Raw genomic sequence first — 11,916 nt, forward strand, 5'->3', positions numbered from 1 at the left:
TATTTTATTATTATTACTATATTTAAAGATTTAAAAGTACATCTATGTAGTATTTTGGAAAGTTAGTAAAACGTTGACTTTTTAAGTTTTTGGCTTTTGGCGACTTTTTTGTGTAAAAAAATTGGCTTTTTTTTTTTCTAATTTTTTGTGTGTAAAAAAATTAAGAAGTCAAAAAGCTAAGCTAACTTTTTTAGCAAGTTTCCAAATTGCCCCCTAGTTTAGTTTCTATTAGACGGGGTTTGGCAGCGAAGATTAGATATAGACCTAATCTTTAGCACATTATTTGTAGGAAGTATTTAAACTTATAATTTCAAGATTAATAACCCAAGTTTTAACGGCTAAACTGATAATTTAATATGCGATATTTAAAGATCATTCACTGAAAATTATTTTACAATTAATCTCGAAGGGTAACCGTAGACACCATTATTTTTAGTTTCATATATTGATTTTAAATAATAATAATAATAAATTTTTTTTGGATACATCAAAAATAAATAATAATTTTCATATTCCCTAATCTGCTTATGATTTAGGGTTTGAAGTGATAACTTTCGATTGAGTAAAGGTGCAAAAGTGACTAAAAAAGGAATTGTCTACCAAAAAGATCATTCGTGATAAATTTAGAAAAATGAACTAAATCTTCCAAAATTAATTTCTTTTCTACATTAGAAGCTTGAGAGTTGACTCTTTTTCCATGAGGGTTTTCATGGCTTCCAAACATACACCTAAAGAAAAGAAAAGAAAAGAAAGAAAGTTGAAGAGTAAGAAAATATACAAACAAAAACATCAACAAACAAAAGCATCAAAAATCATTGTACCTGGATTTGCTTTTAATCAATTTGACAAAAGATTATCATCATCCCCGTTGAACTTTGGTCAATACTTTAACATGCAATCATGTTTATTTATGACTTTCCTCTTCTTTCTCTACAACTAATCAAAGAGAAAATCCAATTAAAAAAGAAAACAAGAAAGGAAAGAAAGTGTATAGCAGATCTTTGAAATCATCTTCATCATTGATACTTCAACCAATACTGGAGAATCTGTATATAATCTTATATATATAAATCATGCTCAAAAGAAATAAAAGATTCATGTTTATACATGAAAGATTTGTGTTTATATAGATACATGCATGTATATGTGGTTTGAGTGTTATATTCGATCTTCTTCAATACAGTAAGAAAGTGATTGAGAGTACCTTAACGGGAGAGACAGACAGATAGACAGAAAAACAATGGAGATGAGGTTAGACCTATTGACTAATAAATAATACTTTTCTTTTCGTTTTTTTTTTTCAAAATAGGCCAAATATTTTTCTACAAATTGAGGGGTGTAGGTGGAATCAAACAAAAAGTTATTTCTCAGGATTTGTAATGCGGGAGGAGCGAAATTGATCTCTCTCAAAATTTGATTATTGAAAAAAAAAATTGTACAAAAAATTATACATGACATTGAATTTATGTCCATTAATTTCAAATAAAAAAAAATTGATTTAAATTTTTTAAAAAGTCACTGTCATTTCATTTTTATGAAACTTTTTGTATGGCTTTTTTATTTGTAAATCATTTTTCAATCGAAATTATCCTTTTAACCAACACAATTAAGGGCAATCTCAGTTTTAAGAGAAAAATAACGTATGAAGTCTCGTTTGAAGACGAATGATGTGGCAAACGCTAATCAATTAATTCTTTAATTTTATTCTAATTCTGACCAATCAATATTTGTCATGTTTATAGATGACACTTGTTGTGACAAGTACAGCTTTACATGAAAAGAATGTTACGCGTTGATGTATTTTTATGAAGGGTGTTATGCATTGATTTGTTTTTATAGAAAAATAATTTGTAAGAAAAATAAATAACTTGTGCAAACAAATTATTTATAATAATGTGTCATTAATATATTTAAAATTATAAATTATAACAATAGGTGTACTGAATTGAAACAAAACTGACCACAAAAATTAGATCATTTTTTGCCCCCAAAAATATTGAAATTGTCATTGTAAATTTGTAACCATATGGATTGGCATTGATGACAACCAGGCAACACTGTTGAACCTCCAGGCGTGTGCACACTCATTTGACAACTATGCATTGAAATTAAACACAACGGATTATAATTTAATGACTAGTTGGTTTAACAGCTTTCAATTAATTGCACAAAGCTATAGGGTAATAATAATCAGTGCGTTTAGTTTGGGTTTTTTGAATTAAGTTTTTTAAAAATTGAGTTTTTGATTTTCGTGTTTTTTTATTTTTAATGAATATTTTTAAAATTTTAAATATTTCTTATACGTTTTTAGATGCACCTTACTTAGATGTATCTAAAAAGTAAAAAAATTGTGAAAAAATATTTTTAAAAATTAATTAATGCATAAAAATACAAAAATATATTAAATTCTCGTATTTTTTTTATATTTTTGGTATTCAGTGAATTTTTAAAAGGTTTTTTTCAAATTTTTTTTACTTTTTAGGTATATTTATGTTAGGTATGTCTAAAAATTAAAAAAATTACTCAAAATATTAAAAAAATTCAGTAAAAACAAAAAAACACGAAAAATAAAAAAGTAAAATTTTCTAAAAAGTGTTTTTGAAAAATGATAACCAAGCGTAGTGATGGTTTTGCTAACAAAGTGTTTCACGGTATAAGAAAAAATATAAAAATAATATAGATCTTAATGTATTTTTTTATAATTAATTTCATAATTCTTTGCATTTATTTTAATACTTATTTTTACTTTCTCATTGTTTTCAAATTGCTTTTTTTGCATAATTCTCAATATTAAACAATGTCCGTGGGACACTTGCTAGCATTGTCTAATAATAAAACAATATTGTTATTTGAATTGCAGAATTGATATCAAATTGACGGAATTACCGAGTTCTGATACATCTCCAAGCTAAAGATGAGAAAGGCAATGTAATCGTTGAAAAAATATAAACTCAATTTTTTTAAAGAAAATATTTAATACCGATAAAAAATACACTCAATTTTTTTTATTTTATTTTTTTTGTGTGTGGTAAAAATCAAATAGTTTTCATTGACCTCCGATGCATAATGTGAATAATTGTTTTCTTGTTAAATTCTTGTCATTTCTCTATTTAGAATGATTTTTAATTTTATTTATTTATTTTTTGTATATGCCAAATTGAATTCCTCTTCTTTAAATGAAATATGATCATTATTTTTTTCCAGGACTTCCGTACTAGTTGTGTACTTGTTTAATAGCAGAAAGTTAAAATATTTATATGATCTGAAAAATAAAAAATGTTGTAAATAAATCACAAAATACAATTAGACTGGTATCTAATTACGTAACGATTCAAATCTATGTGATAGTTAGGGCTGAGCAAGAAATCCGTAAAATTCGTAATCCGATCCAGTCCAGTCCAATCCGATAGGTTTGGATTGGTTTTTCGAATCCGTGGTTCGGTTCCGGATTGAAGAATTAAAAATCCGTAGTCCATGGATTGGTTCCGGATTGAACCTCACGGTTCCGGATTGGAACCGATCCGGACCGTATACAAATAGTCTATATTTTTATTATACATCCTCCCCCATAGTATCTTCTCTTATTCTATATAAAATCTAAACTCAAACCTAAACCTCGTATAATATCTTATTTTATTACTTTTGTTTTTTAGTTTTTAGTTTTAATTTGTAATGATCTAAATACTTATGATGAAACTAGTTTTTTTATGATTGTTTAAATTCTAGAACATTATGTCGCTATTATAAAAAAACATGTTGCTATTGTAGAACTAATATAGCGCTATGTTTATATTTTTATAAAATTAAAGTATTATATATATATATATATTTTGTTATTTAATTATGTGAATCCGTGGTCCTAAACCGATCCAATCCGTGTTGAAATGGATTGGTTCGGATTGGTTCCAAGATTTAAACGGATCGGATTGGTTCCGATTTTTCAGGAACCGTAGATAACGGATTGGTCTTGGTTTTATCCCAATCCGGTCCAATCCGGACCATGCTCACCCCTAGTGATAGTTTTCACCTACACTCACCACCTTTGTAATCTCAGCCCCGCCACCTTCCACCCTACTACAACCACTCACTAATGTTCCCAATCCCATCCCTTCTTTGGTCCTGTTTGGTAGAGCTGTGGAAAAGTACTTATACCTTATGCCTCAACAGCTTATAGCTTATAACTTTCAGCTTAAGTTGATTTTCAGCTTATTCTTAAAGCATCTCCTGCCCCACTCAAAGAATAAGCTGATTTCTGATTTCCAAAAAGCTATAAGCTAAACTAAACACATCAAAATAGCTTAAATTAAGCTGAAAGCAGAAATAAGCTGTAATTAAGCTATGCCAAACGGGCACTTTGTCAGATCCTAACCTTATCTCAACTTGTCCATATCTAGGGTCAATTTAATAACCTGATCAACTGGATACTTTTAGGTCATGTTTGATTCACAAAATTAATAGTGAAGTATTAATAATCCTATTAAATCAGTGTGGTATTCACTATCTAATTGGATCAATATCCATTGGATTAATAATCTCACCGCTATCTCATTACTAATAATCCTACAAATTTGTTGGATTAATTATCCTAAATCAAAATGTTAAAACAAACATAGGATAATTGGGCCCACGGATTAATAATTACAATCTCATGTTCTAATCCACCCAATCAAACATGCCCTTAAGATTTTGAGATGAGTATTATGGCTCACAAAGTCAATTTAGATTAAGGTCAAGTTTGGCAAGTTGAGAAAAATTTAAAAAGTCAAAAAGTTACTTAAAAAGTTAAAAAATTATCATTATTTATCAAAAGTCAAAAAATACGGATGCACAACTCTCAATCCTAATTTTTTCCTACACACTAATTTATGCAATTTTTTAATACATATTTTTTCATAAAAAGTCAAAAAATTAACTCAAATAATCATATTTTTTTCCTCAATTTTTTATCCAAAAAGTCAAAAAGTACACTTATTTAAGACATTCCAAACAACTCCTAAGATTATGAGCTCATTTATCTTCCGAATTGGACTAAAATTTAGATTAAAATTTGGTTAAAAGACCCAATCATTTACGATTAAAATTTATCAATGATTCAAATTTAAGTAATTATTAATAATAAAAAAATTCATTTAATAATCTTTTAGAACTTTGGTTTCAGTTTTTAGATTTCACTTTTTAGAAAATTCTATTTTTTGTTTTCAATAATTTTTTTTAATATTTTAAGCAATTTTTTTAATTTTTAGACACACCTAACATAAATATGCTTAAAAAATATAATATTGTGAATTTTTTTTAAAAAATTCACTAAATACCAAAAATACAAAAAAAAAGAGTATTTTTTTCATATTTTTGTGTATCTATTAATTTTTTAAAATATTTTTTCACAAATATTTTACTATTTAGATACATATAATATAAGTAAGGTGTATCTAACAAAATAAAAAATTTTAAAATATTCACAAAAAATAAAAAATAAAAAACACAAAATAAAAAACTTAGGGTTCGTTTGGTTTGAATTTCGGAAAAGTTTTTGGGAAATTTTCTCTACAAATAAGTTTTTAAAAGTAATGAAACCAAACAAATTTTTCCAAATTTTTTTTTCAAAACTTGTAAATCAAACAAGTTTTCTAAACAAATCTCTCTCTCACACACATCAAATCAATCACTTTTTTCAAAACTCTCTCTCAAAATAATTTTGCAAAACATCTTTTGAAAAAAACCAAACCAAACAACTTTTCGTACTTTTTATCTCTAAAACACATCTCTCAAATACAAACCAAACATACCCTTAATTTTCAAAAAATTAAAACTAAACACACTTAATAATTAATAGTCCTTTTTTGGCTTGGGTCCATTTAGGATTAAGTGGATAAATTTAAAATTTAAAAATAGCTTTAGGGCTGGACTGGAGATCACCGTTTTAAGATTATTGTGAGGTGAGATAGGGCTTCGAATAACGCATGCACTCATGCCTGACCCGAAAACGATCCGGAATGCCACTCGGAATCCATTAAAACTATCAACATAACCAAACACATAACTCGAAACTCCATACTACTTTTACAACTTTACACTCAAATCGTAACTAAATACATAATAAAAAAAATTAAAATATTTAAAAATATTTTTATAAAATAGAGTTTGAATTTATTTTTATAAAATATTTTAAAATTTAAAAAATTAAAATCGTAATATTTTGAAATTAAAATATTTAAAAATATTCAAAAAATTAAAAAATTAAAAAAATCGTAACATATTTAAATATTAAAATATTTAAAAAATTAAAATATTGATTTGAATTGAGTTTTGAAAAGATTTTAGAATTATGTGTTTGGTTATGAATTTTAAAAAGTAATGATTATGTTTTGAATTGAGTTTTGAGAAATGAGTGTAGAATTATGATTTGAAAGCTCAAAACAAACAACACACTCAAATTAATTGGTGGAATTATAATTTGAAAATCTTACCAAACGGAGTCGTGTCTCTCTGTCCTCGTTTGACATGTCAGGCTTTTTGGTTATTTTAGTTACAAAAAGACAAAATAGACTTTTTAATCCAATAAAACTAAACATCACATCCAACCCTTAATCATTTCATTTTTTCTCTCACAAAAGTTAAAAAACCAAAAAATCTATCACAAACGAAACTTTTTAACCCCAGGCAATAGCCAAAAAGTTAAAAAATTAAAAAGCCAACGTACATCCCAAACGAACCCATGTCTATCATATCCTATGAAACCCTTCCGCCATGTTTGGTTTCAATCGTTTAAAAAAAAAAAAAAAATCAGAATTTTTTTAAAAAATTAGAAATTAATTTGATAAAAATAAATATCAAAAATATAATTTTAAATTTTTTACAAATATTTTACCTTTCAAATGTATAAGATTTTGTAAAAATAATAAGTATTTTTCATTTTTTTCACAAAACTAATTTACATTTTTTATTTTTTTATTTTAATTTATGAAGTGAAAACCAGACCAAACTTGTAAATCTCTCTCGATTGCGAGTGATGGGTAAGAAGAGCAAGAGAGCTGAAGGTGCCAAGAAGAGATCATGTAAGGTTTCTCTAGGTGGCAATGGAGGCTCCTTAATGGGCGGAGCCCTAAAGATAAAGACAGTAATTGATGGGGGTACAGAGAGTTCTTTTTTTCTATTTTTGTAATTTCTCCCTTTTAATAATTAGAGAATTATCTAAAATCCCTATACTGTACTGTCACTAGATTGCAACGCAAATATAATGAACAAAAAAAACTGCAAATCAATTCTCAAATTCAAGGTTTGCAACCATGACCATCCTACAATTTGCAGTTTATATTTCAGAGCTCATGAGTTCTATCTTTAATGGACCCAAATTTGCAGGTGAGAATTGGAAAAAAAAAAAAAAAAAAATTTATAAACACATGGGGTACAAATATACAAATATGTCTGTAGTAGAGTGCAAATGAAAAATTGTGGGATGCATGTCTCACTTGCACCCTTCCATATATTGGTAATTTTTTTTCTCAATTCCCACGGCATGTATGTCTCCCTTCTATTTAAATTTTTTTTTTCCCAACTCCCACTGCATGTAGGTCTCCCTTCTATTTAAAAAATAATGCCAATTAGTATTTATATATTAGTGTGTGTTTGGAAGTGAAAAAAAAATTGGGAACACACCTAACCTTTGGCATAGAGTACAAATTGATTGTTCCGAGACTTGAACCCATAGTACACAAAGTGGTTGTCTCGAGATTTAAACTCATAACCTCAAGATTATTAAGTCAAAATTTTACCATTGAACCAATCGTATATGTTGTCATTCATTGGATGCGGGCATGTCTTGTTAGGTGGAAAAGAATATATTCTTCTTGTGGATGATGTTTTTAATGGGTTATGCCACAGAAAGGTTTGAGCTTCCTTAGGAGTAAGGTCATCTGCCAGCTTTTCTTTTCGTGAGTCTTCTTCAATAGTGAATGTATGTATAATATGATTAATGGGAAACTAATTGAAGCCCAAGTTTACTTTACTTTTAATACCAGGATTTTTAATATTTCTTCTTCAAGAAGAGGAAAGAATACGGTATTGCTATGCATTTTCTTTTATTTGGAGTCATTCACTTTCCCTTTATCCTTAGAAAACGTCCCGGAAATGTAATGCGATTTGTGGGAGTTTAAGTCAAAGTATATGGACAAGGTTATATTTTGAAGGTAATAGCTTTTGTTCATATGGGATAAATAAATCAAGTATGTGAAATCAAGCTCACTTATGTCATTGTCACTCATTCAATCAAATGATAACCATTTCATCGTTGTTGGGACAAATGGATAAGTTTTATGATGAGCTTCTCAAAAAGGATGCACACATGCAGGTATCAAATGCGTCAAGTACATTCAGTACATTGGCTTTGATTTTATGTAAACGTTGTAGACTGGGCCCTTTTTGTGTGTGTGTGTGCGCGCGCGCGTGCGCACGTATGTGTTTGGCATTGTCTTTTGCTGTTCCTTAGATAAGCAAGTTAATTTGTTAAAAGTGGAGGAGATTAGCTTAGAGCATTTACATGCTAATTTCTCTCTACAGCTTACACTGACACTCCCTGATATTTATATTTATTACAGTTCCCCCCTTATATTTGTAAAATTACACTGACCCCCCCTTGGCAGTATAATTATTTGACGGTATTAACTTTTAAATTAAAATGGCATATTTATCCTTAACTTTTATACATATAAAACATGAAAATAATAGAGATATTTTATTTGTCATCTCAACACATCTTTTTTTACCTACCACAAGCCTTATTTGGAGGGAAAGACTCAAAAGCCTCTAGAGAAAAGAGAGAAGAGTGTAGAGAGAAGATAAAGAGAGAAGAGCGTAGAGGAAAGACTCAGAGACTCATTGAAGACAAAGATCAAGGTATTCTCTGTGAAGGGGTTTCTCCATGAACGATCGGTGTAAGTAATTTCTTATTTTTTGTAAATGAGTTTGAGGTTTGGTAGATGTAAAAAATGGGTTTTGCACTTTGTTTTTTTTTTTTTTTTTTTGTACAAATTGAAATTTAGTTTGTATGATTTCGTTTTTCTTCATAAATTTTTTATTAAGACTTGAACATTGTTACCCATGTTCAAAACATGTTGAGTTTTTGTATTTATATATGGTGTTTTTGTGATTTGAACTAAGAAGTTGAAGACAAGCAAATGGGTCTATTTATAATTTACCTTTTAGTGTTTTTTTTTTTTTTTTTTTTTTTTTTTTTTTGCCGGGAAACTTCATTTCTCCCAAAATTTGTTGACAAGGGTTTGCACAAACCTTATCCATATACCTGTAATGGTGTTTATGTGTTCTTCGTAGGATGGTCATTTGAGTTCTGAACATATTTTATAATGATTTATCTTCTTTTTTTTGAGGGGGAGGGGGGGTTAAATCACCAATTTTTTTACTTGGGTTTTTACTTGGGTTTAATTATGCTTTATGTATGAAGTTTGTAATTTCATTAATGTTGTCACAAAAATACTTGATTTCATAATCTGCTTAGTTTTGTTCCAAAATCAATTTTCTGATTTTTTTTTAAATAAAAATTAATTTAACAAAAATAAATACGAAAAAGATATATATATATATATATATATATTTAAATTTTGAGATTTTGTTTTCTTTCAAAAATGTAAAACTATATGAAATTGATGAATATTTTTTATTAGTTATTTTATTTCAATAAATTAGTTTTTAGTTTTTTTTCAAAAAATTCATAAACAGATTATGAAAATCAAACCAAACATATTAAAGTTGAGGAAACTGATTTTGTACAATATTGGGGGATAAACTCTTTTTTTTTTTTAATGGATATTGGGGATAAACTGAGTTCTCGTTTTTGTGTACATGATTTGTCTATTATTTACTTGTTATATCAAGAAATGGCTACTGAAATGAGGCATGATATAATGGTTCATTATAAAGGATCTATTAATCACATTCTAAATATAGACCCAGACAAGTACAATCATATGAATTTAATTGCTGATAGTTGTGAAATTGCATTAAGTAATGTCCCTGGAAGTCATGCGATTGCATTGGATTTATATGGTGTGGTACCAAGGTCAGAAGTTAGGATTGAACTCAAATGTGACCAAGATCTCCTTAGAATGTTTGGATTATATGTAAGAATTAGGGGTGTTCGCGATTCGGTTTGGGACGGTTTGCGGTTCGGTTTGGACCCGCCCGCATCTATGAGGTTTGGAGAAAAGTCAACCCGCAACAGCTCGCAATGCGGTTTGCGGTTTGTACGGATAGGGTTCGCGGATGTGCGGCCAGTTGCGGGCAATTTGCGGATTGAACTATTTTTCAAAAATTTATTTTTAAACCTTTTTTTTTTCTCCCATTTTGTCAATCTTTTTTGTTGGAGCATTGCAAAAGCACAGATTCAATTCCAAAATCAGAGATTCAATTCAAAAAAAAAAAGATTTAATTTATATACAGATTTAATTCACCAACAGATTTAATTCAACAACAGATTTCTATACAGGTTTAATTCAACGCACAAATTCAATTTATATACAGATTCTCACACATTCAACAACAGATTTAATTCTAATACCACAGATTTAATTCAACAACAGATTCAGTTCCAAACAAATGTATAGATTCAATTTATATACAGATTTAATTCAACAACAGATTTATATACAGATTTAATTCAACACACAGATGCAATTTATATATAGATTCTTACACATTCAACAACAGATTTAATTCTGTTTGCACATATAAAAATAAATAAATTGACAGATCTGTTTCCATTTTTTCATAGATCTGTTGCTACAAAAAAAAAATCAGATTTAATTCCAAGAGAGTGTGAAATTGATGAGATGAGAGAGTGAGGGAGACAGATCAGAGAGAAAGTGAGAGATCTGATATGTTGGGGGGGAAAAAATCAAAGATCGGGGAGAGAGAGAAAGAGAGGAAGAGAAACAAAGACACAGACGCAGACTGAGAGAGGGGTTTACATGTCTTCCGATGACACAGAAGTGAGAGTGTAAATGAAGTCGATCGGTCTGCTTGTGTCTATGCCTGTAGATGAAGTCGCAAGTCGATCGGGCTTACCTGTCTTCAAGGTCGATCGGTGCGATGAGGTCGATCAGTCGAGAAGTCGATCTTGTGACGACAGACAGTGTAGATGAAAAACGCAAGAGTGAGAGTGAAAGTGTGAGTGAGAGACAGACTGATGATGAGATGAAATATGAGAGAGAGAGTGAGTGAATCTGAGTTCGTGTTTTTGTTTTGGAGCTTCAGAGATAGATAGATTATAGATTTAGGGTTTTTTTTTTTGAACGGTCAGATTTAGATTATAGATTTAGGGTTTTTTTTTAACAGTCAGAGAAAAAAAAAAAAAAAAAAGAGTTTTGTGCGTGCTAGTTGGGCAGGTGTGGTTCAAACCCGCAACCCGCCAGCAATCCAAAAATTAGATAAAATCCAAACTACACCCTATCCTTATGTGTTTGCGAAACAGTCCATACGTGCGCGGTTTCGATCGGGTAGGGCGGTTTGGGCGGGTCGGATAACCCTATACCCAACCCTAGTAGGAATTAAAGAAAATTCTATTTATTTTGACGTTGCACATTGTTCAACCCCTATGGGCTTCGTGGAGAACCATGAGACTAACATGCATTAGCAGCATGAGATCAACAATAGGTCAGTTATGGGTTTTCGATCTAGGCCTAGTATGATTGATGATTTGTTCAAGGATTTGGATGATTATAGTGATACGGATTGGAATGAACTTGGTGATGATAACATATTTGACCGTGAAGATGGTGAAGAATATGAAGTTTATATGGTTTCTGATTCAAATGAAGAAGATGAAGAATGGAATGGTGAAGAAGTTGAAGAAGAAATACATGAGGATAATGGGAATCGTTCTGATCTTGGTGGATTGTTAGATTA

Source organism: Camellia sinensis, chromosome 2 (genome assembly GCF_055761805.1).
Source record: "Camellia sinensis isolate YWXY chromosome 2, ASM5576180v1, whole genome shotgun sequence".
In the NCBI taxonomy this organism is placed as follows: Eukaryota; Viridiplantae; Streptophyta; class Magnoliopsida; order Ericales; family Theaceae; genus Camellia; species Camellia sinensis.